The sequence below is a fragment of the Pristis pectinata genome, chromosome 4 (assembly GCF_009764475.1).
Source record: "Pristis pectinata isolate sPriPec2 chromosome 4, sPriPec2.1.pri, whole genome shotgun sequence".
NCBI classification, from domain to species: domain Eukaryota; kingdom Metazoa; phylum Chordata; class Chondrichthyes; order Rhinopristiformes; family Pristidae; genus Pristis; species Pristis pectinata.
Genome location: NC_067408.1, coordinates 83835724 through 83861438, shown reverse-complemented (window position 1 = coordinate 83861438; position 25715 = coordinate 83835724). Strand labels below are relative to the sequence as shown.

The window sequence follows — 25715 nt, the reverse complement described above, 5'->3', positions numbered from 1 at the left end:
TGTGTATACAACTAAGGCAAATGTGGCAAGATATCCCAAAATATGTACAGATTTGTGTTTTTCTTCTACCTCATAAAATATGAGAGAGAAGTTTTTGCAATATAAGGTAGCCACTTGTAATTATACAAACCCCAACCAGTGGCTACTTCTTGCAAATAACAGAGAAAAGAAGTGTAATAATGTAAGAACTAAATTTTACATTAGATGTGACTGCATCATCGAAATAATATCTTCCAGAAGAAAATAAAAAAGAAATTTCACTTCGATTATCCAAGAATATGTCTTGTTCACACACCAAAAGTCTTTCACAACGCAATTATGCTAAACTCACATTCAAACCAAAGGGTAACATACGTGGTATTAGTTATTCTTACGAGGTCAAGGTTGCAAGCTATACTCAGGAAGCAAAGGTTTACACTCCCAACAATACACAGAAATGATTGTAGGAAAAAGGGGTCATGGTGTCAGTCCCGGCTACAAAGGGTGATTATTTTTCATTCTTATATGAATATATAAATGCAGAGGGGACATTTGCTAACAGAATGAAGAGAACATTGCTATAATAACCTCTTGGATTTACTTGCCCTTTAACTAAATAATGGCAAAAATAGCTTACACTCTAAATATTCTTCTGACATCAAATATATTGTTGCTCTACCAGCAATAAGCTGCTGTTTTCAATGAAAAACAAATCACAGAAGATTAAAGGTCAACATCAGTTGGGCTGACGTTTAAGGCATTTTGTCCATCATACAGAAATATGACCCTATATCACAAATCTTTCTGTTATCCCAGCAGCTGATCCTCTATGAGGAGCATCTCATCATGAGTGTTCATTTAGTAAGTTTTGATTACCAAGTAAACCTGAACTTGCTGGTAGCATATCCATTTTATATCAGCCGGTGCTTAATTTGTCATTTCATCTCACTTTGCTTTCTGCAAAAGTATTCAATTTTGTTGTGATATCAGTACAGATACAACTTTACCAACAAGTAGCTCTGTGTGCTAACTTTTGTGTTAGAATTTCACTAACAGAAATTGCAATGTTAGTTATAGCCAATTTTCATTTAGTTAATATTTTGATTGAAAAGCCTTAATTCTTTTAGAAATAATTTTGATTTCTCATTTTTTAAGAAAGACTTCCACTGATAGATCCTTTCACACTGGTAGAATGTCCCAAAGTTCTTCACAGCCACTTAAGTAGTTTTGCGATACAGATACTGTTCTAATGTCAGAAAAGTGACAGCCTATTTGCAGACAACAATGTCTCACCAACAGCAATATGATAATGACTTGATAATCTGCTTCCACTGAAGTTGGTTGAGGAATAAATCTGGTGAATACTCCAGGGGAAACTTCACTGCTCTTCTTCAAATTAGTGCCTTGGACCTTTTAAATTACACATAAATAAGGTTTCTGCCAAAGTTCTGGCAGTGGGAAGAACTCCCAAGGAAGTTCCCAGTCAACACAGCATAGCAGGTTTTCTTCATTAGTGAAAACTACAACATCAGAGGAAAGCTTGGCAAAGAGGAAATGATTTTGATAATGTATTTACTTTTACTGTCACCCATATTATTGGTTTCAGGGCAAAGATTTGAGTACATTATTCAAGAGACTGGTGTGCAATCATTGGGAAAAATGACATTTCATGAACCAGGCTGTGGAAATTTGCTATGACAGAAAAGGATCAAGATGATGGATATTCCTCTGACAAATCAATGTGTGTGATATCTGGAATTCTCTCTTTTTGCCACACGATCACTGTACCTCTTGAAAGGGAGCAGGATTACAAGTGACCTGGAAGAGAGTAGTCAGTGGGCTGTGGGGATGGTTTGAAGACACCCAGTCATGAGTTTGTTGATTTGCTGCCCCTTATGAACTGAAGATCCATGGTGGCATGTTCAGTTTGCTCTGGGAAACTGCAATCTGCCAACACAGCCTTCAGACTGTGTAGCTGTTGGGACTGTGAGTAGAGTGCAGGGGGTGGTGGGTGGGGGGGGGGGGTGGGGAGGTATGTGTGGAGGGCATTCTGAAATTGGGGTGTGGTCCTGGAGACAGTGACTCTAAGTGTCACCTTGGAAGAGAGGTGGCAATTGGTAAGTGGGCCAGAGGCAAAGGTAGGGAAACTGTGGGTGATTGGCAAATGTAGGGAAGGAGGAATTTAAAGCTGCTCAGAAGGATGACATGAATGAAGTGGGAGGAAGCTGAGAGGGAGGGAGGGGGAAAGGTCGGAGAGGATGTGTGGGTGAAAAGGGAGGAAGCTGAGAAGGAAGGGAGTATGAAGAAAGGGAATGAAGGTGAGGTAGCTGAAAGATGTGAAAGCTAAGAGGGGCAGTCAGGGAAGCGGGAGGGTGCAGAGAGTGAGAATGTGAAGGGAAGAGAGCTGAAGGAGGGGCTGGGGTGAGGAGGTAAAGTGGTGGGTTGTGAAGGGGAGGAAACTGAGAGGAAGGGTGGGAACAGAGGGAAGGTGGTAACAGGGAGCTGGGTGGGAAGTGGAGGATGCTGAGAGGGAAGGAGTAATAAAGAAAGAGAGCTAAGTGAGCGGATGAGTGAAGGGAGAGAGTGCTGAGAAGGAGTGGTGAGTGAAGAGAAGGAAGCTGAGGGTGTGTGAATATGAAGGGGATCAACAGTACCACTCCTATTTTTTTCTAAGTTTAAACGTTATAGTTTGAGAAAACCATTGAAATGCGGTAGGAGGTATAGGATCCTTCCATTTAAATAGAATGGATCTCTTGGCCATTAATGTAACAAAAGCAATCATATGACAAACAGAAGCAGATAAATGGCCAGAATCCATCACTGGTAGCCCAAAAATTGCAGTAATAGGATGAGGTTGTAAATCAATATTCAATACAGTTGACATAATATGAAAAATGTCTTTCCAATATTTTTCCAAAAGAGGGCAGGACTAAAACATATGTGTCAGGGAAGCCTCCGAATTACATCTGTCATATATAGGATTTATATGGTGATAAAAACAGGCTAACTTGTCCATTTCTGCATATTCTTAGTCATTGGGTAGGTAATACAGATCAGCATCTACTTCAAGGAAGAACACAACTCAAATCTGATACTGCACTGATGAAATTCTTCAGTGTTGCTCTCAAAGTTGCTCTCATCTAAAACCTTTAGTTTAGGTCTTCTACAGTCTCCTAAATCAGTCTAGCCAATGCCCAGGATTCAAATAACACTAAGAGTCCACCAGTCTATATTTTTTGACCTCCAATAGTTTATGAAAACAAGTCACGCAATGTTAACTTTTCTGATTCTACTTAGGATCATTTGCTTTGTGTACAACCAAAGAATATGATTTTTCTGATAAATTCTAAATGGGCACTTCAAGTCTAGAATAATAAATAATTCACACATTCAATTTCAAAAGCATAAAAACCTATCAGTAACAGCAATCTTGAGTCATCCCTTCTTGGAAAGGTATTCATTGACAACAATTTGCATTGTTTCAATTGACAGACATCAAAAGTTGAAGAAGTTGGAATTCTTTCCCGCTGTGAATGTTATCTGTCACTTCACAGCAGTCACAGATTGCTTACTGCATGATGAAATATTTCCTCAAGTTCTCTGCAAATAATTCCAGGAATGCATGTAATCACAATGTCAAATGAATATCCCGTTCAACATGTGTCATTTTATTTTATTTCCATCGAAAGCTTTCCTGTGGCAACTTTGACTAAAAAATTAATAACAAGACAATAAATTAAGAAAGGTCTTGTGGCTAACTTATACCATGTACTGGGATCATTTTTTTCAAGGAGCGTTTTCTACCTTAATTTGTGTTTAAGATCCAAGATCTTAAAATAAGTTTTATTTTGTGTTATGTGGGGAATAATACTGGTAACAAGACTTGTTAGAGTCCAGCGTGAATAAGAAAAGATTTATAAGATTATAGGTGCAATTTTCTTACTGCTGGTTGCCAGCAAGTCTCCTTGCAAAATTACCCCTATTTTACCGATCAGTTCAGGAAAACATTACATAAATTTCACATTTGGGCAGGAAATTTGCTTTGGAAGTAACAGATGGTGTGATTTAATTTGGAGTAATAAAGAGTTTATAATATAGTTGCCAGATGTTAATGGCATTTTATGACTGATACAAGAGCATTATTAATTTACTTTTTGGAATAACTCAGAAAAACACACATTACTAAGAAACAACTTGAATAAGTGGCTTATCCATTTCTGAGTTCAGAGAAAATGGCTCAAAAGGTTACACCTGGCATGAAACATGGAACACATTCACATGATGCCTTGTGTCCTCTTTGTTTAGGAAAGGAGACAGTCCAATGGCAATCCAATTCACATTGGCAGCAGTAATATTTGGCTGCTGATCCAACTTCATTATTATTTTCTTTAAATAAAGCAAATAGAGTATTTCCTGAGTTAACGTTTATCAGCTCAGATTTTGCTTAGTAAGTTGCAATGGTTTCCAAATGGAACCACCAATGACAAGTCTGGGATTTCCAACCATGCACAGTCAAACCTGATAGTTGGCATCAAGTATTTTGCCAATGGACTCCCAATGGAGGCTATTTGAATGCCCATTATATTCAGAAGCATTTAAAAATTATTTAAAGGAAATAATTAAAAGATAACTAGGTTGAAAAAGTAAGCTGAAAACATCATAAAACAACTGAAACATTACTGCCAACACAAATCAAAGTATAAGTTAACATTATCCCTACCTATCTTCCTTGCAGTTGTAAAATCTCTATTCTTCATTCAAAATAATGGACTCAAGGATCCTGTGGTTAGTCCTAAAGTGGCACAAGATCCACAGGCAGATTTCCCAGCATAAATGGTTGGGAATGCCAACAAGTTTGTGCTCCACCACTGGACTTTTGTGTCTGGGCACACACGCATTGAAGTCACAAATTTGCTTGCAAATGTATGTGAAAATACCAAGTTTTTTTCTGGTACTGCCAGTAAACTATAGCCATTACAGTGCCAAGTGAATACGTTGGCAAACTCTTGGTCACCCAAGCTATTGCCATTTGAATATTTTCATTAATTGTGAACAGTTCTACCAAGAACAAAATGTGAATATAATTTGATAAAATTTCAACAATTAACACAGACATTTTCAGGGACATTTCCCGCCATGCTAACAGTGATACAACTTTGAAATGGATGGGAATAAATGTAAACTGTAGTTTTACTGCTGTAAAAACTTGTTAAAATATGAATGATTAAATAAAGTCTGAGCATAATAAGCAACGAGGTGTACCAAATTTTAAACCGTTGTTATTTGTCACTTTCAAATATCTGACATTCATTCATGAAGTATATTTTCATTTGTAATATTCAAATAATATCTGCTTTGTTAGCTAAAAATGGTCAGTTGAAACAAAATTAGTCAGTCAGGTCAATGGCACATAATTCAAATTTACACAAAAGATGCAAAGTTTTAAAGCAATTTCAAAATATATTTGTGATAACCTAAAGGCACATGTATGGACAGCTAAAAGATTTATTTTAGAAAATGATTTCTTGCTCTATCAGACAGTTGTTATTTTATGTGAGTTTAAATAAATGGCATGCAGCCAGCAATCTAATCAGTAAAACTTGTTCAGGTGTGACCATTTCAAGCACCAGTATCTGGTCATATACTCACCAGAGAACTGACGTCAGAGAACAAGTGCATCTGAAGATAAAATGATGGATCGAAAGGTGACAATAAGTTGTGCAACTGCTGCAAGTTGAAGCAAAAGAATCAGAAATCCCTTTTGAATATAAACATGGCATACTATGTTTAAATAGCTCAGAGCTGGATATCTGAAAAGCAGCAACTCTCACTACTGACAGGCTCATAGCAAAGTTTTGGCTGCATCAATGTAATCAAACATACAAATATATGTAAGAAACAGGAGCAGGAGTTGGAGTAAACCAGGCGAGCCTGCTACACCATTCAATAGGATCACGCTGATCCAATCTTGGCCTCAAAGCTACTTTCTTGCTCCCTCCCCATGTATCTTGATTCCTTTGTAGTTCAGACTTCAGTCAGTCCTCACCTTGAATATATTCAATGAGCACTTCCACAGCTCTCTGGGGTTGAGAATTTCAAAGATTTACAACCCTCTGAGTAAAGAAATTCCTTCTCACCTCCATCTGAAATGGGTGACCTCTTGGTCTGAAACTACGTCCCCTAGCCTTAGATACCCTGGAGGTAACATGCTTTCAACAACCATCCTCACGGAATCTTATATAGTTCAATAAAATCACCTCTCATGGTGCTGTATTCCAATAAGTATCAGACCGACTTATTCAACCTTTATCAACCCTTTCATCTGACAAATCAACCTACTGAACCTTCTCTGCGCTGTCACCAAAACAAGTCCATTCTTCCTTAAATATGGAGGTTGAAACTGTATACAATTCTCCAGATCCAGTCTCACCAATACCCTGTAAAATTGCAACAAAACTTCCCTACATTTATACTCCGTATCCCTTGTAATAAAGACCAGCATTCCATGAGCCTTCCTAATTTTTTGCTTTACTTGCATGCAAAGTTACTTAAGTTTTTGTACTTCATGTACTAGGATTCCAGAACCCTCTGCCATCCCACTATTTAAGAAGGAAGGAAGAGAGCGACCAGAGAACTACAGGCAAGTTAATCTGACGTCAGTAAGAGAGAAAATGCTGAAATCTGTTATTAAGGAAGTGGTAACATTGCACTTAGAAGATAATAATAGGATTGGGCGGACTCAACACAGACTTCTCAGTTTTGCCAAATCTGATAGAGTTTTCTGAGGTTGTAACGAGCAGAAAAGATAAAGATGAACCAGATGATGTGGTGCTTTTGAACATCCAGAAAACCTTCGATAAGGTACAACACAAGAGATTACTGAACAAAATTATTGAGCATTGTATTCATAATATACAGGCACAGAATGAAGTTTGTTAATGGACAACAGACAGTAGGAATGAATGGGCCAATTTTTGGTTGGGAAGCTGAGACAAGTGGGGTGCTGCAGCTCCAGTTCATCATCTATACTCTTGACTCCTATGATGTATCAAGTGTTATATATCCAGGTTTGCTGATGATAAAAAGCTCGGTGAAAGCTGTGTAGAGAACGTAGATAGTCTTCATGTAGATAGAGGACATAGACAGGTTCAGTGAATGTCCAAGGACTACACCATGAAAAATTATGAGGTCATCCATTTTGGTAGAAAAATAGAACTACAGAATATTTTTTAAATGGTGAGAGGTAGTAAGGCATGGGTGTTCAGAGAAACCAAGAAGTCTTTGTATAGAAATTAATGAAAATTAACATGCAATTACACCAAGCAAACAGGAAGGCAAACAGTATGTTGGCCATTATTGCAATCATATTTGAATATATCAGTAGAGATTTCTTGCTGTAGCCATATTTGGCTCTGGTGAGGTTCCATCTGGAATATTTATGCACAGGTCTGGTCACACCACCTAAGAGAGGACATACATGATAGAGAGGTGATAGAGGGGGTGCAGTGAAAGTTCCTCAGATTGCTTCTTGGGATAGTGGGTTTGTCATAAAAGGAAAGATTAAGCAGAATGGTTCTGTACTTCCTTGAGTGTAGAAGAAAGAAAGATCACCTCATTAAAATGCACAAAATTCTTCCATGGCTTTACAGGGGTAGATGTGGAAACGATATTTCCCCTTGGCTGAGTTGTGCAGAATCAGAGTCTGAAAATAAAGGGAAAGCTATTCAGGACAGTAATGAGAAGAAATTTCTTCACCCAGAGGGTAGTCAATCCATGGATTTTTCTACCTAAGGTGCTTGTAAAGCCTCAATTGTTTATTAAAGACAGAGATCAAAAGATTTCTTGACATTAAGGGAATCGACGGATATGGGATTATTTCAGGAAAGAGTTTTAAAAATCAGCTTTCGTATTATTGAATAGCAGAGCAGGCACAAGAGGTTGAGTGGCCTACACCTGCTTATATTATTTATGTAAGCAGATAGGTTTCTTTACACAGAGAGTGGTGGGTGCCTGGAACGCACTACCAGGGTTGGTAGGAGAGGCTGATACAATAGGGAAATTTAAAAGACTCTTAGATAGGCACATGGATGTAAGGAAAATGGAGGGTTATGGGCTGCATAGGAGGGAAGGGTTAGATTGATCATGGAGTCGATGTTTATATTGGTCAGCACAACGTCATGGGCCAAAGGGCCCGTACTACACTGTACTCTTCTACATTCTAACTGTTCCTAAATAGCAGATAAGTGAGATAAACAGGAGAAAAGAAAGAACAAAATGTACATGCATTCTTTTTTCATGTTGGATTTGTTTTTACTTCATAATTTTTAAGGTCTGGTCATTCTTGATAAAGCCGTTATTTATTGCCGATCCTTAATTGCCATTGGGAAGACCGTGGAGAGCTGCCTTCTTGAACCAGTACAATTCTTCTGGTGAAGAGAGAGGTGAGGAATTCCAAATAGCAATGAAAGAGCAGCAATATATTTCCAAGTAAGCATAATGTACGACTTGCAGTGGGACATGCAGTTGGTGGTGTTCCCATGAGCCTGAAGATTTTGTGCTTCTCAGTGATAGATGTCTCAGATTTGGAAGATGGTGGAACAGCCTACATGCAGTGCATTTTGGAGATGGTACACACCACAACCACCGTGCATCACAGGTGGAAGCAATGAATGATTAGGGTGGTGGATGGGATACCAATCAAGCAAGCTGCTCTGTCCAGGATGGTATTAAGCCTCTTGAATGTTGTTGGAGCTACACTTGTCCGGATCAACAAAGTATTCCATCATACTTTTGACTTCTGGCTTGTAGATGGTGACAGGAGGTGAGTCACTTGCATTATAATATCCAGCCTCTGACCTTCCCTGTAACCAACAGTGTTTATGCAGCTGAACTAGTTGAGTTTCTGGTCAGGATGTTTGCGGTAGGGTACTCAGCAATGGTAACACTGTTGAACGTCAAAGCTAGGTGGTTGGGCTGTGTCTGTTGGAGGTGGTTATTGTCTGGTACCTGAGTGGCAAAAATGTTGCTCATCAGTTATCAGTCCATGTCCGAAGATTACCTAGATCTTTTTGCAAGTAAGTGTGGATTGTTTTATTTGCTGAGTCGTTGTGAATGGAATTGAATATTGTAAACGTCACCGATTCTGATCTGACAATGGAAGGAAGGTTATTGATGAAACAGCATGGGATACTCCCCGAGTAACTCCTGCAGTGATGACCTAGGACCAGATGATTGACCTTCAACAACCACAGACGTCTGTTGGTTTATCATTCCATGGATACCAGCAGTCATTTTCCTTGCGTAAATCTATTCAATAACTGTAAGCAATTGGACTCTCAACTAAATAGGACAGAAATTACAGTACCACATATACCAACTATACTTTCGCCCCAAGTATGTACATACGTATGTTCTGATTATCTGCAAATTCCAACCCAGGGAAAGCAAGGGCAGGTGTAGCATTTTAGAATTTACAGCAAAGAAACACCCAATTTTGTCAAAATGCATTCACATAATTATCCTTCTTCCCCTTACAGCCATACACATTTGGCCGAGATTAAAATGAATTGAGAATTGTGCTGGGAGTTTCTGTGATTGGATGCTGTGGCACAAATGCAGATTGGAAGATATATTATGCCAGTTCATTTTGGGACATCATTTCAATTCTGGGATAATCAGTAGGCAACAGGTGGCTAAATCTCACCTGATACACAGTGAGCTCAAACTAAAATAGCCATCAGACATGAAATCTCATCCAGAAGATTAAGATGCATGGGATCCACGGTGACTTGATAGTTTGGATTCAGAATTAGTTTGCCCGTAGAGGGTAGTGGTGGAAGGGTGTTATTCTAGCTGGAGGTCTGTGACCAGTGGTGTTCCACAGGGATCAGTGCTGGGACCTCTTTTGTTTATGATATATATAAATGATTGGACAACAATGCAGGTGGGCTGGTTAGTAAGTTTGCAGACGATACAAAGATAGGTGGAGTTGTGGACAGTGAAGAAGGCTGTCAAAGGATACAGCAGAACAGAGATCAGTTACAGTTATGGGTGGCAAAATGGCAGATGGAGTTTCATCTGGGGAAGTGTGCGGTGCTGCACTTTGGGAGGTAAAATGTAAGGGGAAAGTATACAGTTAATAGCAGGACCCTCAACGGCATTGATGTACAGAGGGATTTTGAAGTCCAAATCCTTACCTCGCTGAAAGTAGCAATGCAGATAGATAGTGGTAAAGAAGGCATATGGCATGCTTGCTTTCATTGCTAGGGGCATAGAGTATAAGAGTCAGGAAGTCAATGCAATCGTTTAAAACTTTGGTTAGGCCGCACTTGGACTGTCGCATGAAGTTCTGGTTGCCCCATTACAGGAAGGATGTGGAAGGTTTGGAGAGGGTGCAGAAGAGGTTTACCAGGATGCTGCCTAGATTAGAGGGTTTTATCTATAAGGAGAGGTTGGGCAAACTGGGGCCATTTTCTCTGGAGCAGTGGAAGCTAAGTTTATAAAATTATGAAATGATATAATATTACAAGATGTTTACAAAATGACAGAAGTTTAAAATTATGAGAGGAATAGATAGAGTAGACTGCCTCTATCTTTTTCCCAGGGTCAAAATGTCTAATACTAGAGGGCATGCAATGAAGGCGAGAGGGGGTAAGTTCAAGGTTGATGTGCAGGGAAAGTTTATTTTTACACAGAGTGGTGAGTGCCTAGGATGTGCTGCCAGGCGTGGTAGTGGAGGCAGATACGATAGTGGCATTTAGGAGGCTCTTTGATAGGCACATGAATATGCAAAGAATGGAGGGATATGGACCATGTGCAGACAGAAGGCATTCATTTAATTAGGTGTCATTAGCTTAATTAGTTCAGCATAATATCGTGAGCCGAAGGGCCAGTTCCTGTGGTGTACTGTTCTATGTTCTATGTAAATTGACCTCTCAAAATGGAGAGGTTATTGAAAATGTGGTTTTCTTCGACATCTTGTTGCAGCTGGGTAGAAACTTGGTATAAACTTAAATTATTTCAGGAAAGAGAAAAACGGTAAACAGAACCTACGTGGGAAATTGTGTCTCACAGATTTGATGGAGTTTTTTTGAAGAGGTGACCAATAGGATTGATGAGGGCAGGGTGGTAGACATTGTCTGCATGGACCTCAGCAAGGCCTTTGACAAGGTACCACATGGTAGGCTGGTCTGGAAGGTTAGATCATTGGATCTATGGTGAGCTGGCCATTTGGATAAAACATTGGTTTGGTAGGAGGAGGCAGAAGATGGTAGTGGAGCATTGTTTTTCAGACTGGAGGCCTGTGACTGGTGATGTGCTGCAGGGATTGGTGCTGGGTCCAGTGTTTGTTGATTTGGATGAGAATACAGGTGGCACGATTAGGCAGTGTGATGAACAGTGAAGATTGTTGTGTAAGGTTACAACAGGATCTAGACCAGCTGGGAAAGTGGGCCAAGGAACTGCAGATGGAATTTAACTTGGACGTGCAAGGTTGTGGGAAGTTAAACCAGGGTAGGACATAAACAGTGAATGACAGGGTGCTGGGGAGTGTTAAAGACCGAGGGGTAGAAGAACATAGTTCCCTGAAAGTGGCAATACAGGTAGACAAAGTGGTGAAGAAGGTTTATGGGATATCTTTATCAGACAGGGCACTGAGTACAAAAGTTGGGACATCATGTTACAACTGTACAAGACATGGGTGAGATCCCAGCCCAGAATATTGTGTGGAGTTCTGGTCACCATACAATAATTAGGATGTGATTTCTACAGAGTGTGCAGAAAAGATCCACATGGATGTTGTGGGGACTGGATGGCTTGAGTTATAAGGAGGGACTGGAAGGGCTGGAACTGTTTTCACTGGAGTGAAGGAGGCTGAGGAGTGAGCTCCCAGAGATTTATAAGATCATGATGGCATAGATAAGTTGGATTGTCACATTTTTCCCCCCAGGGTAGGGGTCTAAAACAAGAGAGAATAGGTTTAAGGTGAGAGGGGAAAGATTTAAAGGGTACCAGAGAGGCACGTTTTTCACATAGAGGATGGTGAGTATATGGAACGAACTGCCAGAGGAAGTAATTGAGGCAAGTACAATTAAACATTTAAAATACATTTGGACAGGTTCCTGGACAGGAAAGGTTTAGAGGGATATGGACCAAGTGCAGTAAATGAGACTAGCTCAGGAAGACACCTTGGTTGGCAAGGAAGAGTTGGGCTGAAGGGCCTGTTTCCATGCTGTATAACTATAACTCTCATAAGCCTGTGGCAACTTGAGCTATATCTAATCCCAACTGATTCATAAATTTTCTTCAGGAAGGGAAACCTGCTATCCCTGGTCTATACAAATGGTTCCTAAACTTTTTACTGCTGGACCCACTTTGGAAAAGTTTGTTCTTTCTGGGTTCTTTTGCCTCCATAATTAATCTAGAGGATAGGATAGGGTCAAGGGGACCCAGAAAGAACAAGCCTCTCCAAATTGCGGCCAATCATTGTGCTCATTTATGTTTAGTTTCTTGAGGTTTGTGTATCTGCATTTATCCAGGCAAGTGGCAAGAATTCCATCACTCTTCAGCCTTGTACCTTTTAGATGCAAGAGAGGCTTTGGTGGGTTGGGTAAGCTAACTGCCAATGGGGTACCTACCCTCTAATCTGATATTTTAGCCAAGTCAATTAATAGCTAATTCAGTTGAATTTCTGGCCAGTATGTTGAGAGTGTGGGATTTGGCAATGGCAATGTCATTGCATATTAAGGGGACGTGATTTGACTTTCTCTGGTTGTAGATAGTCATTATCTGGCACTCCCGAGTTGCTAAATATTTCTTGCCATGGATCAGATTCGACCTGGATGCTGTCCAGAGTAAGTTGCCAGTGTGTACAGTTCATAAAATGAGGAATTGTAAATGGAGTTTGACAATGTGTAATCATCAGCAAACAGCTTCACACCTGTCCTTATAAGAACATAAGAAATAACAAATCCTGTTCCATCAAATCTGTTCTCCCATTCAATAAGGTCTTGGCTGAACTTCGAACTTGTAAACAACATGCAGATTATAACTTTAAGATATAGATTATGATTTTATCTCCCACTGCCACACAATTTTAATAGGTACGACTTCAGCCAATTGAAATTCATCCCCAATTCTCACTGACATCAGTGTTGGTAGGACACCATAATGCTACAGCCTTACAAATGTTGCTTTGATATATGAAAGGATATCACATTGCTTCCACATTGGGAACTTGCTTCTTATGCTTATTTGAGCCAAAGGTGCAGTAAAGCCTGGAGTTTAGTGATCATGAAGCCTTGCTGACCAGGTTGCTGGTGTGTAATTACCACTCAGTAGCACTGTTGAACATCTTCATCTATCTCTTTATTGATGATCGCGAGTAGACTGATGGGGTGGTAGGTTATTATCAGGTACTTGGGTATTGTCCATAATGTGATCATTATTTACATTGTTAATTTCAAAGATGCCAAGTCAGTGACTTAAAGTTGCATTTATTTCAGGCAGAACCAAGTATGTTCACCAATTTATAGCTCATAATGTTACACTAATGCAAGAATGAACTAAGTACTTGAATAAATAAACACATCATTAATGTTCTTTATCAATTGTGTACTTAAGCCTAAATTATGTGAACTTTACAGTTTGAACTAAGTACACAAATTGCTATTGAAAGAAAGCTGCAGCTCAAAGTGGAGGTTGAATCAAGTGAGGCAGAGAGCACTACACAGAAAGAAAATTCCTGCTCCATTGTATTAACAATGCTACAACGTATCAGCCATTATGTTTAGGGGGCAAAAAGCCTTTGGATAAATGTGCCCACGAGAAAGCAGTGTGGGAAATGCAGTGGAAATGAAAAATGGTTAGCACCTTCAGTCATTTCAAACAATTGTTTGATTTAAATGTGGCAGTTTTAAGCAATGCGGATTGCACCAGATTTCACTGAAGCTGCTAAGGCCAGGAGAACCTGTAGACTGCTGATAGGTCCATTGTTATCCCTTTCCAATTCTTAAGAGAGTTGCAAATGGATAGAGAAATATATCTGCTACTTTTGCACAGCCAAACAGAAAAAGATGGTTCAACAGTGCGAGAGAAACTTCCGTGTTTCTGGAGTCATTTGACAGAAATAAACCCACTCCATTATTTCTGATTTTCTTATTTTAATCACTATTTTAACTGTGGCTTTGAACTTAATGTCATGCCTTCAATTAAAATCACTTCCAATCCATACAATCAGAACTGGAAACTGATTTGCAGGGATGTATGAAATTTTCTTGTTTTACAACAAGAAACATTATAGGGGGAACATTCTGAAAGTATGAATCCAAAGTCGGACCAAATTATGGAGAGTTGAGTAACCATTTATGGACTGCAGGTCAGAACAATCAGTCAAATAAGTTTTGAACTTGGTGTCAGGTATATTATTATAGATTGATATTGCTGAGGTAACAATGCATATCTGAAACCATAAGATGTTAAACAACTGAGAGACTGAGCATCACCATGGAATGGAGAAATACTGCTGGAAAATTCAACAGTGTTGGTTGCCCTGACTGACTCTTTAACTGTTTCGTCTTTAAATATCTGGTTGAAGTCTCTGGGTTACTTTTTTTAACCATCTGTCCTTTTGCCGAACTTGAAGGTGATTCCATGGGTTCATTCATGAGCTTTAACAAAGTGTGTTGGCAAGTAACACAGGCAGACTCTAAACTCAATCCCATCCTGTCCTCACTCTTTATTACAGCTGTTAAGAGGAGACATGACACAATGAACAAAAAAACAGAAAGGGAGCCTGAATCTTTGAACTCACAGGCACCAGAACTGACTGCGGTCCTCATGTTCTGCACCAAATCAGCTAACCCAGTCACAGTTGCAATTATCTTGAGACCTCCTGGCTGTTATCCACGAAGCAACTGAAAGTCTTTATGAGTTTAGACTCTTGCCTTAAATATTCCCTTAAGGCCAGTCACTCCTTTAAAATATCTGATTTTTTTTACCCAATTAGGATTCTACTTAAATCTCTGCTCTCCTCTCTCTTCTGTCATAAAATGCATTATGAAAGTATAATTCGTTTAGGAAATGCAAATATCTGATGCACAAACAGAAAATTAAAAGCTCCTCAGTTTGCAGCTGTGGTCACACAGTACAAACCATGGAACAACACAATGCCTAATCCATGAATACAAAGGAAGAATCACACCAATACACTGTTACTCATTGACACAGTTCCATGGTTTCGAGCAAATATATGTCGAGTTATTGTTCATCATCTAAATCAGCTTTATGAAAGAACCCAGCAATGTAATTTCGGCTAATTTTTTGACCGGTTCTATCGTAAAATAGGTCCAGGTAAATATGAGAATCACAGTTTCATGTTCACAGTAGGTTACCCTGCAGTAGGCTGCAGCAGATCAATTGTCATAGTTAACATTGTAGCTGATCCTGTTTTGAGGCATTAGATTCAAAATTACACACTGAAGCTGAATGCAGCCACTATAAGGACCCTAGAGGAAAGGGCCACAGTTTAGGGACCTCCTCCACTAATAATTTGAAATCCGTATAAATACCCCATGAACTATATGCTTTGTGTAGTAAATAAATGACAAGTGAAGTGCTAATAACATGACCTGGTATGAAAATGTTAACTTGAATATTCTGATTAACGTAAGAATTTTTCACAAATAAAGCACTTACTGAAATAACAAAATTACTGCCTTGTTATTGCCAATTTCTACCAGTTAATATCAAAATTCAGATTCTTATGCTACTTGTCTGTCTTCTTGCATTAAATGACAAAATATTTTCATAATCTGCTGGATGGTGGTAAACAGCCATGTATTTTTAAGATGACCAATCTTTTCATTTTAAGTGCTGCCCAGATTTTTTCTTAGTTCTCTTGGATTTTGCCAGTACCCTACAGATATTAAATCACAGATCTAGAGAATAGCAAGTTTTGCAATATTTCTGATCAATAGGATTGACAGAAAAGAACTGGCAGGGGTTTGTTTGCGTTGGAGATGTTGCAAGTTGACTGGTCACAAGCAGCTGTGTCCTGCTTGTGGTAACTGACCAACAAATGCTTTGATAAATGTCCATCTTTAAGTTTAGAATAACGTACAATTTAATGAAATGATGCATCCTGAACAAGACCACGGAAATATACAGAACAGAATCACTCTGAGTCTGTGCTAATCATGAAGCCCCCACTTACACTGAAACCATTTTACTCTCCCCAAACTCCCATCAATTTTCTTCACACCCACTACACCCCCAGAATCTACCATTCACATGCATACAAAGGGCAATTTACAATGGCCAATTAGCCTACTAATTTGCATATCTTTGGGATATGGGAGGAAACCAGAGGACCTGAGGAGGAACCTATGGTCACAGGGAGAATGTGCAAACTTCATGCAGGTTGCACACGAGATCAGGATCGAACCCCAGTTGCTGGGAGGCAGCGGCTCTCCCAGATGTGCCACTTCGATGTCGCATCAACTCTGTCACACCCAGAGCTTGGAGATGCTCTTTTGTCTTCTCATAAACCTCATACTGACAATACTTTGTACTGGCCTCAATTCCCTCACTTCCTGACAATCTTGCTTTCTTGCCAAGGTTGCTCAAAATTTAATTGAACATATCTTCCCTTTCTGTTTCCTCTTTGGTCAATCTCAATTTTTGCATGCTTGAGATTTTTAACATATCACAATTTCCATTTCATTTACTCTTAAATATAAATCATTTTCAGTAACCTTCATTATGACACAATATCCCTGCCATCAATTGTAAAACGAAAAGTGCAGGGTCTTGCCTGAGATATCCTCTTTGGTAACGTGATGTGAATCAAATGATTCAATACAAGAAATACAACGGCCTCTACTTTGCAGTGAAATGCTGGCAGTTCCACATGTAGTCCCAGCAATTTTGGGGTTTCTAAGCATGTAGGGGCCAACAATGAATTCCTGAACTTCCTGGTGGCTGTTTGCTGGTCACTGGGCACTTCATGGAGCCCAATGTGAGAGTACCAAGTGGCAACAATTCCCCACACTTATCTGAAGGGATCTCCTCTCACCCAGCCTATGCCGGACTGGTGCACTGTTTGATTAAATGGAAATGGATAGGTGCAACAGACCCATGTGGCTTGGTGAGTTTATTTAAAACTTCTCAATTGTTTTTATGCATTGCAAATTCTTTACATTAATTATGCTACTCAATGTCAAAAACTAAGGGAGTGTCTAAGCTGGGTATCAAAACTTTCTTCATTATCTTTGAGGGCAAGACTTATTCTAGCACTACAGCCTGCATGATGGATTAATGCCACAGGATGACTTTGTATTGGAGACTTTGCATTGGGAATCCACACTAGCCAATTGCAGCCTTGGTGTATGGGTTTAGTAGCTCACGATGGACAACAAGATTTAAACCATTATGTGTTGTCTGACAATGGCAAATTAAGAACAGTTTAGGTTTCTTGTGTTACAAAAAAATTATTTCCAACTACTTAAGTGCCATTTTCCTTCTGTTCCTGGCTAAAACTTACAATCACTACTTTTATATGAATCTCGACTACCTAATTTTCTGGAAGGAGCAACTGATCATGTCTCAGTCAATTGCTCTAATTGGCTTGTCAGCAGCAAAGCTACCACAAAGAAAGCAAACATCTTGGAAGCAAGTTTTCAGCTTTCCTGATACCAGTTGCTGTCAGGTGTCAGATCCAGGGAACCTCTGGAATTGAGCAATACTTGTGTCTTCAAGCAGGGTGAGTGGTGAATTGCATTGATCAAGTCTCTGAGCCAGCAAATCAGGAAGGAAAAAGCACTGCTTTTAACTAACTTTTTAATTTGGCTGGAGCACAAAAATAAAACATGCAGCAATATATGTAAGATTAATATAGACACTGGTAGATCATAAACAAGTATTTTAATGATAAATGTTATTTTAAATAAGCATAAAATATTTCTTAGTGGGAATGACACCTCACAGAAACAAGAAGATTTTTTTCAGAGCCAGAGTGGTAGTTAAACAGTAATTGTGGCCCAGTATCAAGCTCATTTTTTTAAAAATCAGATGTAACAAAATCTTGCATTTTCAGCTGTCATTTATAATGAGAGAGGTATGTTAACATAATCTGATTTCTGAAGATTATTCTGAAGAAGGTTACAAAATAAGGGACCTTGTGAAAGAAAGGGGAATGAATCACACTCCCAAATCTACCTACATGTGTGTCCTCTGGACATACTTGCCAAATGTCTTCCAGTATAAAAGTGATCACTTCAAAATTATTTGCACTGCAAAGTCTGGACCATAATTACTTTCTGTTCATAGTTTATAAAGCATGCTCTATCACCCCTGCCAAGCATAAAGAAGGAGAGTTATCAACTCAGTGGGTGTGAGGTGAGACAGGCTGGTGAATGGCTTATTATTTGCACTTAGTGAGAAAGCTTCCATTAATATGTGAAGCAGCTCTGCAATTTTGTGAACTTGACTGTAAAAACCCAACACTTAAGACTATCTTTTCCCCACTGGCCTCGTATCAATTTTGGCAAAAATTGCCAATGAAATTCCAAAATATTATGTTAGTTTGTGATCAATATGAAAAAGAAGTTCAGTTGATATTCAAAAGATCCATTTTAATCTTAAATCCTTGCCTCAAATAAACTGCCATTGACGAATAACCTGGAAATCATTTAGCACAGAAGTTGCAGTCTTGTCACAATGACAAAGAACCAACTGAATGTTTAAGACACAACCATAGAAACAAACACAAGTAGGTACCTCACAATTTTAGAACACTTGGTACAGAGAATTCACCTTGCATGCTCAGGTAATATCAAATGACAAGGGGTGGTGATAAGAGAATATTTCCCACCGTCTGCACTCAGAAAACATGGACCATATCAAGATAGTGGACACTTGCAATGGACTATCCTCCCAGTCATCCCCGAAGTCATTCAACTCCCAAGCACAATGAGGTATCAAGGAGCAGATACCTGGGAAATAGATTGTTATTCCAATTATTTGGTCATGAAGCTTCCTGGTGATAGTTTCAGGATGCCCAAACTGGACCTAACTTCACTGCATTGATATTGTAAAACTGCAGGAAAGGCAGTGAAAAGAAATTGTCATTACATTAGGCCTTGAACCCAATGCTAGGTCCGGTTTCCAACTACAGAATTGAGGCTTCAGTCAGTCTTCCTTTAATAAGCAAATTTGGAAGTTTTTTCTCACATAATACAATTTGGGTCTTGTTGGCAAATGCACCACTTATTGTCCATTCCTAATTGCCATGCCTCTGACTGGCTAGCTGAGCCATTTCAGAGGGCATCTTCAGAGGATCAACCATATTGCTGTGGTTCTGGAATCACTTCCAGGCTAGATCCACTAAAATAACAAATGCCCTTACTTAAAGGATATCAGAGTTTTTATGGCAACGCAGTAGTTTCAAAACCACCATTACTAGTGTCAGCTTTTTAATTCCAGAATTATTTAGCTAATGAATTAAAATTCCCCAGCTGCTGTATTCAGATTTGAACTCATGTCTCCAAGTTGTTTAATCCTACCTTGATGTCAAGGGCAGTTGTTCTCACTTCAACTCAGGAGTTCAGAATATCTGTTCATGTTTTATTAGCTTTGTTACAAGGATTGAAACCAAGTGGTTTTGATGGAACCCAAACATATTTCCCCACTCACATCCACTGAACCCATTAGGATCCCATGATTTTGGCATCTCCATGCCAGAAAAAGCTACTTAGGCCAGGTCATTCTGAAATTCTCAAATCCCTCACCATCTTCTTATTGTCTATCATTACATCCACGATAGTGTTAGCTTTTTTAACCATCTCCGTTTGCTACCAGCAAAACTATGATCATCTTTCTCACACTGAACATGAGCTTCACATTCTCAAGTCTAAAGTGCACAAACATGACACAATAGGCAATACATCCTTGCTAGATCAACAATGTCTTTTGTGCTACCTGCTGTTCTAGGATCACCTCAGAAAACAGGGGTAATAACAACCGCCTTAACTTCCCTAAACTATTCCCACTGCTGTTGCCTATAAATTTCAACATGAGGATCTCACAATCATCAAGACTGAGGCCATCTCTTCTGATTTCTCAGCCTTTGATCCCCAGTGCCTTTGACATGCTAGCACCTCACCTCTCTGCAATTTCTTCCCATCTCTTCTGCTGTTCTGAACAAATTCATAGAATTCATAAAAGTGCTTAAATTCCTCCCCATTTCAATCTTGGTCATCCAGCTCACCTTCCTGGAAACTTCTCCACTGGCACCATTCCACACTTCAATCAGGAAGACTACCTTATTTTTTCCATTCTCACTACTTCTCTGACCTTTGTTCCTCCCTTCTAAAGCTCTAGAACATGTGGTTGCTCCCAGTCTACCTCTTTATTATTTTTAAATTAGTACTGTGTAAATTCCAGTTGCTGTTACTCTATCTGAGACTTAAGAGATAGTCTACCAAATTTTGTACTTGTGTGTACAATAAATGGCATAGTAGTACATCTTAACAGGATGCTGGCCTCTGCTTCTTCTTAACCCCTTTCACTGAAATGTGCCTGAAAGGCAATTAAAGCAATCCCCACAATAGCAAATCTCTGTCAACTGAAATTCAATGGCAGTGGAGTTTCTTTCTGCTGCAAAGCCCATTTCACAGGGGGAAAAGGGCACACCATACAAATGATGCAGGCAAATTGAAAGTGGATGCTGTGTAAGCTTGATATAGTTTATGTCAGTCAGCACAACAAACTAATGTGAGACGCAAGTGCGATGAAGCTTGCAAGGGAATTTTAAGTCAGGTAGAACTCAGTCAGAATGTGATCAGATGCAGCTAACCAATTAGGCATGGGCAATAAATGGCCAAGTTGCCAGCAACACCAAATTGTGTGAATTAATTAAGAAAATAGAAACTTTCCAACTTGCTGATCAAGGGAATGCTAGCTACAGCTTCATTTTATATCTGTAGTAGGAAAACTGGGGTATAAATTGACATAAATCCAGCAGAATACAATCACAGTCATTTCTAGTACTGTAATAAATCAAATCAGCAGGCCACATCAGCAACATGTTTCCAGTTCATCCAGAAAAATATCCTTCCAATTCATGCTCTAAAAATGCAAGAGAAAATGATCTGCTATGAGTGCAGCTGGAAAATCTGTCATAAATTGCAGTCAACACTGATCATTTCTCCACAACCTTCCATGCAAGCTCATTTGCATCCAGGCAAGTAGGTTCTGCATGGACTAGCATAATTGGGCAGTATTTAAAAACAGTTTTAACTTGGTGTAAAACATATTCCTTGATAAAGTGGTAACATGATGCAGTTTGATTAATGCAGTTGATAATGGACATCAAAAATACAAGTATTTTAGTTCACAAAAATCAATCCTGTGAGTATCATCATTTTAAATTACTTTAATATAAGGAAACAAAGCTACTCTCTAATGGGTGCAATGACCTGCTTCTCAGTAACTTAAAAAAAAATTCAAAATGTATCAGACTGTATTCAAAATCCAAAAGACCCAGCTTAACACTGGAGCCCTCTGGAAAGCTTGCAAACAAGTGCAATAATTAGAAACTCTTCATTGTGAATAATTTCCTGGTGAACATGGCCAACTTTACAGCTGGGACATATTTCTATTGCAATATTTTTAGAAATCCTGCACAAGATCTCAGAAGGTGGATTGTACTAATTACAAGTTTCACTGAAAAATTCAGTGACTTTTTGGAATGGGTTCAGCAATTCTCCATGAGTTGTGATGGAAAACTGCAGGTTAATCAAAAGGAAACTCCCATGTCTGCAGCAGCACTTACAGGGCCATGTGACGTTCTGATGGCCTCACTGCCACAGGTGAATGGCGTGGCCAAGTGGTCTTTGAGCACTGACTAGATGAAGGTCCTGACCATGGATCACCACGATAGCTTTCTCTTAGCTCATGCTTCCAAAGGCCTTTCCCACTGTTATTATACGTCTTTGATGTTTCAAAGCATTCAGAAACAGTTGAAGAACATGGAAATATCAAATAATAATATGAATGCTTTAAAATGAATTTATGTAAATTAATTTTAAAAATTAATACTAATTAAAATAGTAAAAGATCAAACTATTTACCTTCTTTTACCACTTTGTTGAACCTCATATGAATGGCCAAATCCCACCCTCCCATCCCCCATCTGCCGATTAATCTCCTCACCTGGCTCCACCAATCGCTTCACCCCTTCCCTCTACCTTTTTATACTGGCTGTCCCTCTTCTCTCTTTCAGTGCAGACACAAGGGTATCCAGTTCTTTAAGCTCAGTACCTTACAAACTGCTCTTCCAGTGCTAATTCCAAGGGTGGAAGAAGAGGCCAGCTGCTCCAAACTCCTGCACTGCAGTGTGCAAGTCTGGTGGTTGAGAACATGGTGACACCACCACTGCAGTAACATGCCCTATCATACACACTGACTAGTTGTTAGCACAATCCAGCCAATTGGGCAGTCAAGCTTTAGGAGCTTTACTAATTGTAAATGGCTGCTAAAACTGAGATAAAGGCTCAAATAAACTAGATGTTTCCAAAGGCCATCGCACACAAATTTAATTTGGGCAGTTATACACACACAAAAAAAATCACATCTCATTAAGGCCTGGAAGTAAGATATATTTCTACCCCTCTATTGCAAGGAGAAATGTCAATGGAGTGAATTAGCTCAATGAATTTAGAATTCATACTTCCCAGCATTTACTTCGCCCTCCTTAAATCATGACAAGTTTCTGCTGGTGGACAATACAGTGATCCAATTCAAGTAACATTAATTTTATTACTTCAAAACTTTTACATCTTTGAAGTGCAGGACTGCAGCTCAGATTTCCTGAATTAAAGATACTGAAAGAATGTGGTGCATTGTATGGCTGTCTATCCAGAAGATATTCAGCAAGAAATTCAACATTGGTCAAAGGCCTTCTCCTGGCCCATGCTAAGCAAGTGTCCACCACACTGTCTTGTACATGGGGAATCACATCCCTGTGCAGCATAGCTGCCTGCCCAGTGCAGCCTGATCTCAGCAGATCACAATCTTCCAAGTGCTCTACAGATGGGTTCTGGTGCAGAGTTTCCCAAATGATGGAAGCAGATTCGTCCTGTGTGAGTGGAAGCATTTCACTCAGCTACCACCTCTTAGTCACAGGTGCAGACTGATCCCAAGCTGCATGATTGCCCCGCACTTTTTACACTCTTTCTCACCCCAATGCTGCAATTAATCTCCAACAAGCTTCTTTCCACAGACCATATGGGAAACTGTTCAAACTTCACTTCTTGCACTCCCAAAACAAGTCACCCTAACTTTTAGTCATCTCAAAGACTGGGTGCTAAGTATAGCCAAGATGAATCAGGAACTGGTATTGCAGGAAAGAACCTGGTCATCAGGTGCAAGGTGCTTGGCACATGCAAGTGTGGCTCATGTACAGTTCTTGCATTGCAGCATTCACCCAATCTGCCTTCAACTTTATCTGAATATTAAAAATAGATGGTATCCCTCGAGGTGCAAAGGGGGGAGGGCGGGGGTGGGAAAGTACACAGTGTAGCCCACATATCCTATTGGCTAACTTTATGGTTTAATGAAGCTGTGCATTGATGCTGGGTATGCATACAACAAATGTCATTGTACTCTGAGGTTCTATCTGTCCTCAGTGTTCTGAAGAATGGGGTCTGGCTACGTTGCTGCAGAACACTCCATTCAGTTGGATCATGTTGCACCATCTGTCGTTTGTTGAAACATTTGTGTAGAAAAGCTCCATTGATCCTAAGTCAATCAAGCAATAGTCTGCCTAATTTAGAATCCCAGTTTAGGACATTCTGCATAGAATGTCCTCAAGGCCTTTGGGATGGTTCTCTGAGAAGACTGTCTATTCATTTTGCAGAATGTCTCATCACCAGAACTTCCAAACACCAAGACTTTGCTTGGCTGGTGTGAGAGGTCCCTCCCTGTTAGATACTTAATTCACAGCTAGGGTCTTAGTGCCTCACATACAGCCCTCAAGATACCTGTGCTGGGAATAAGACCATCTTCATCTGCTTCTGGAGTGTGCGTATGACAACAGGATTTGGAGGCTATCAAGCATTCTGTTTTCCATGGGCTGTTCCCAGGCACACAAGCTGGCTGATTTGGCATTCAACACCATCATTCCCTCAGTACTAATAACCAAGTTTCAAAACCTGGGCCTCTATCCCTCCCTCTGCAACTGGATCCTCGATTTCCTTCTAGGGAGAACACAGTAAGTGCAGAACAGCAAATAACATTTCCTCCTCACTGACTATCAACACAAGTGCACCTCAAGGATGCGTGCTTAGCCCACTACTCCACTCTCTCTACACTCATGACTGTGTGGCGAAGCACAGCTCAAACACTATCTATAAATTCACCGATGACACCACATTGGCAATGAGGAAGATTATAGGAGTGAGATAGATCGGCTGGTTGAGTGGCGTTGAAACAACAACCTTGCACTCAACATCAGCAAGACTAAGGAACTGGTTGTGGACTTTAGGAAGGAGAATTCGGGTGAACATACACCAGTCCTTATTGAGGGGTCAGTGCTGGAAACGTTTGAGTATCTTCAAGTTCCTGGGTGTCAACATCTCAGAGGAGCTATCCTGGGCCCAACACATTGATGCAATCACGAAGAAGGTACACCAGCAGGTCTACTTCATTAGGAGTTTGAGGAGATTTGGTATGTCACTAAAGTCTCTTACAAACCGTAGATGCACGGTGGAGAGCATTCTGATTGGTTGCATCACAACCTGGTATGGAGGCTCCAGTGCACAGGATTGCAAGAGGATGCAGAGAGTTGTAGACTCAGACAGCTTCATCACGGGAACAACTCTCTCCACCATCGAGGACATCTTCAAGAGGCAGTGCCTCAAGAAGGTGGCATCCATCATTAAGGACCCTCACCATCCAGGACATGCCCTCTCCTCATTACTACCATCAGAGAGGAGGTACAGGAGCCTGAAGATCCACACTCAATAATTTAGGTACAGCTTCTTCGCCTCTGCCATCAGATTTCTGAATGGTCCTTGAACCCATCAACATCACCTCATTATTCCTTTTATTTGTACTATTTATTGATTTCTGTAATTTATAGATTTTTAAACAAATCTATAAATTACAAAAATAAAGTGCAAAACAACAAATTTCACGTCATATATCAGTGATAATAAATCTGATTTTGATTCTAATTTAAATACTGAATACTGCTGGAAGATTATCAACTTAGTAAAAGACACCCTCTGGTCTCTCGGACCTTCTGGTCTTCCACCACAAGGAGCAGTCCACACCAGAATGGCGCTCACCTGAATATTCCAAGGTCCAGGATGACATGGTGGGGGATACACTGAAAGTTTGTGAAGCTATCGGTGAAAAGACATTGCACACTGTAGGGCTGAAACCAGTGTAAGTACCCCGGGTCTGTTTACCCAGACAATGAAATTATAGGAAAAACTGATGTTCTGTAAATCCTGAATGTAAGTGGCACGGCATGGCTTGTACCACGTATTGCACTGTCTTGTATATTTGCAACTTTACAAATAAAGTATATTTTTGCAAAAAGAATATTCAGTAAGAATTTCTTCCACAAACTTAGTGCTTTCTTCTATTTCCCATTTATCCCCTTTCTCCAAACACGCATCAAATTACTTTAATTCACTGGGAGGTCCTGCCTCTCTGAAACAGGAGGCACAGAG

At 39.7% G+C, this 25715-nt stretch overlaps 1 protein-coding gene across 6 annotated transcripts in view; it reads right to left on the bottom strand.

Annotated features, from left to right (window-relative positions):
• The window catches only part of lsamp (limbic system associated membrane protein), a 1650453-nt gene that overhangs the window by 66863 nt on the left and 1557875 nt on the right, over positions 1-25715 (bottom strand). The window lies entirely within an intron of this gene.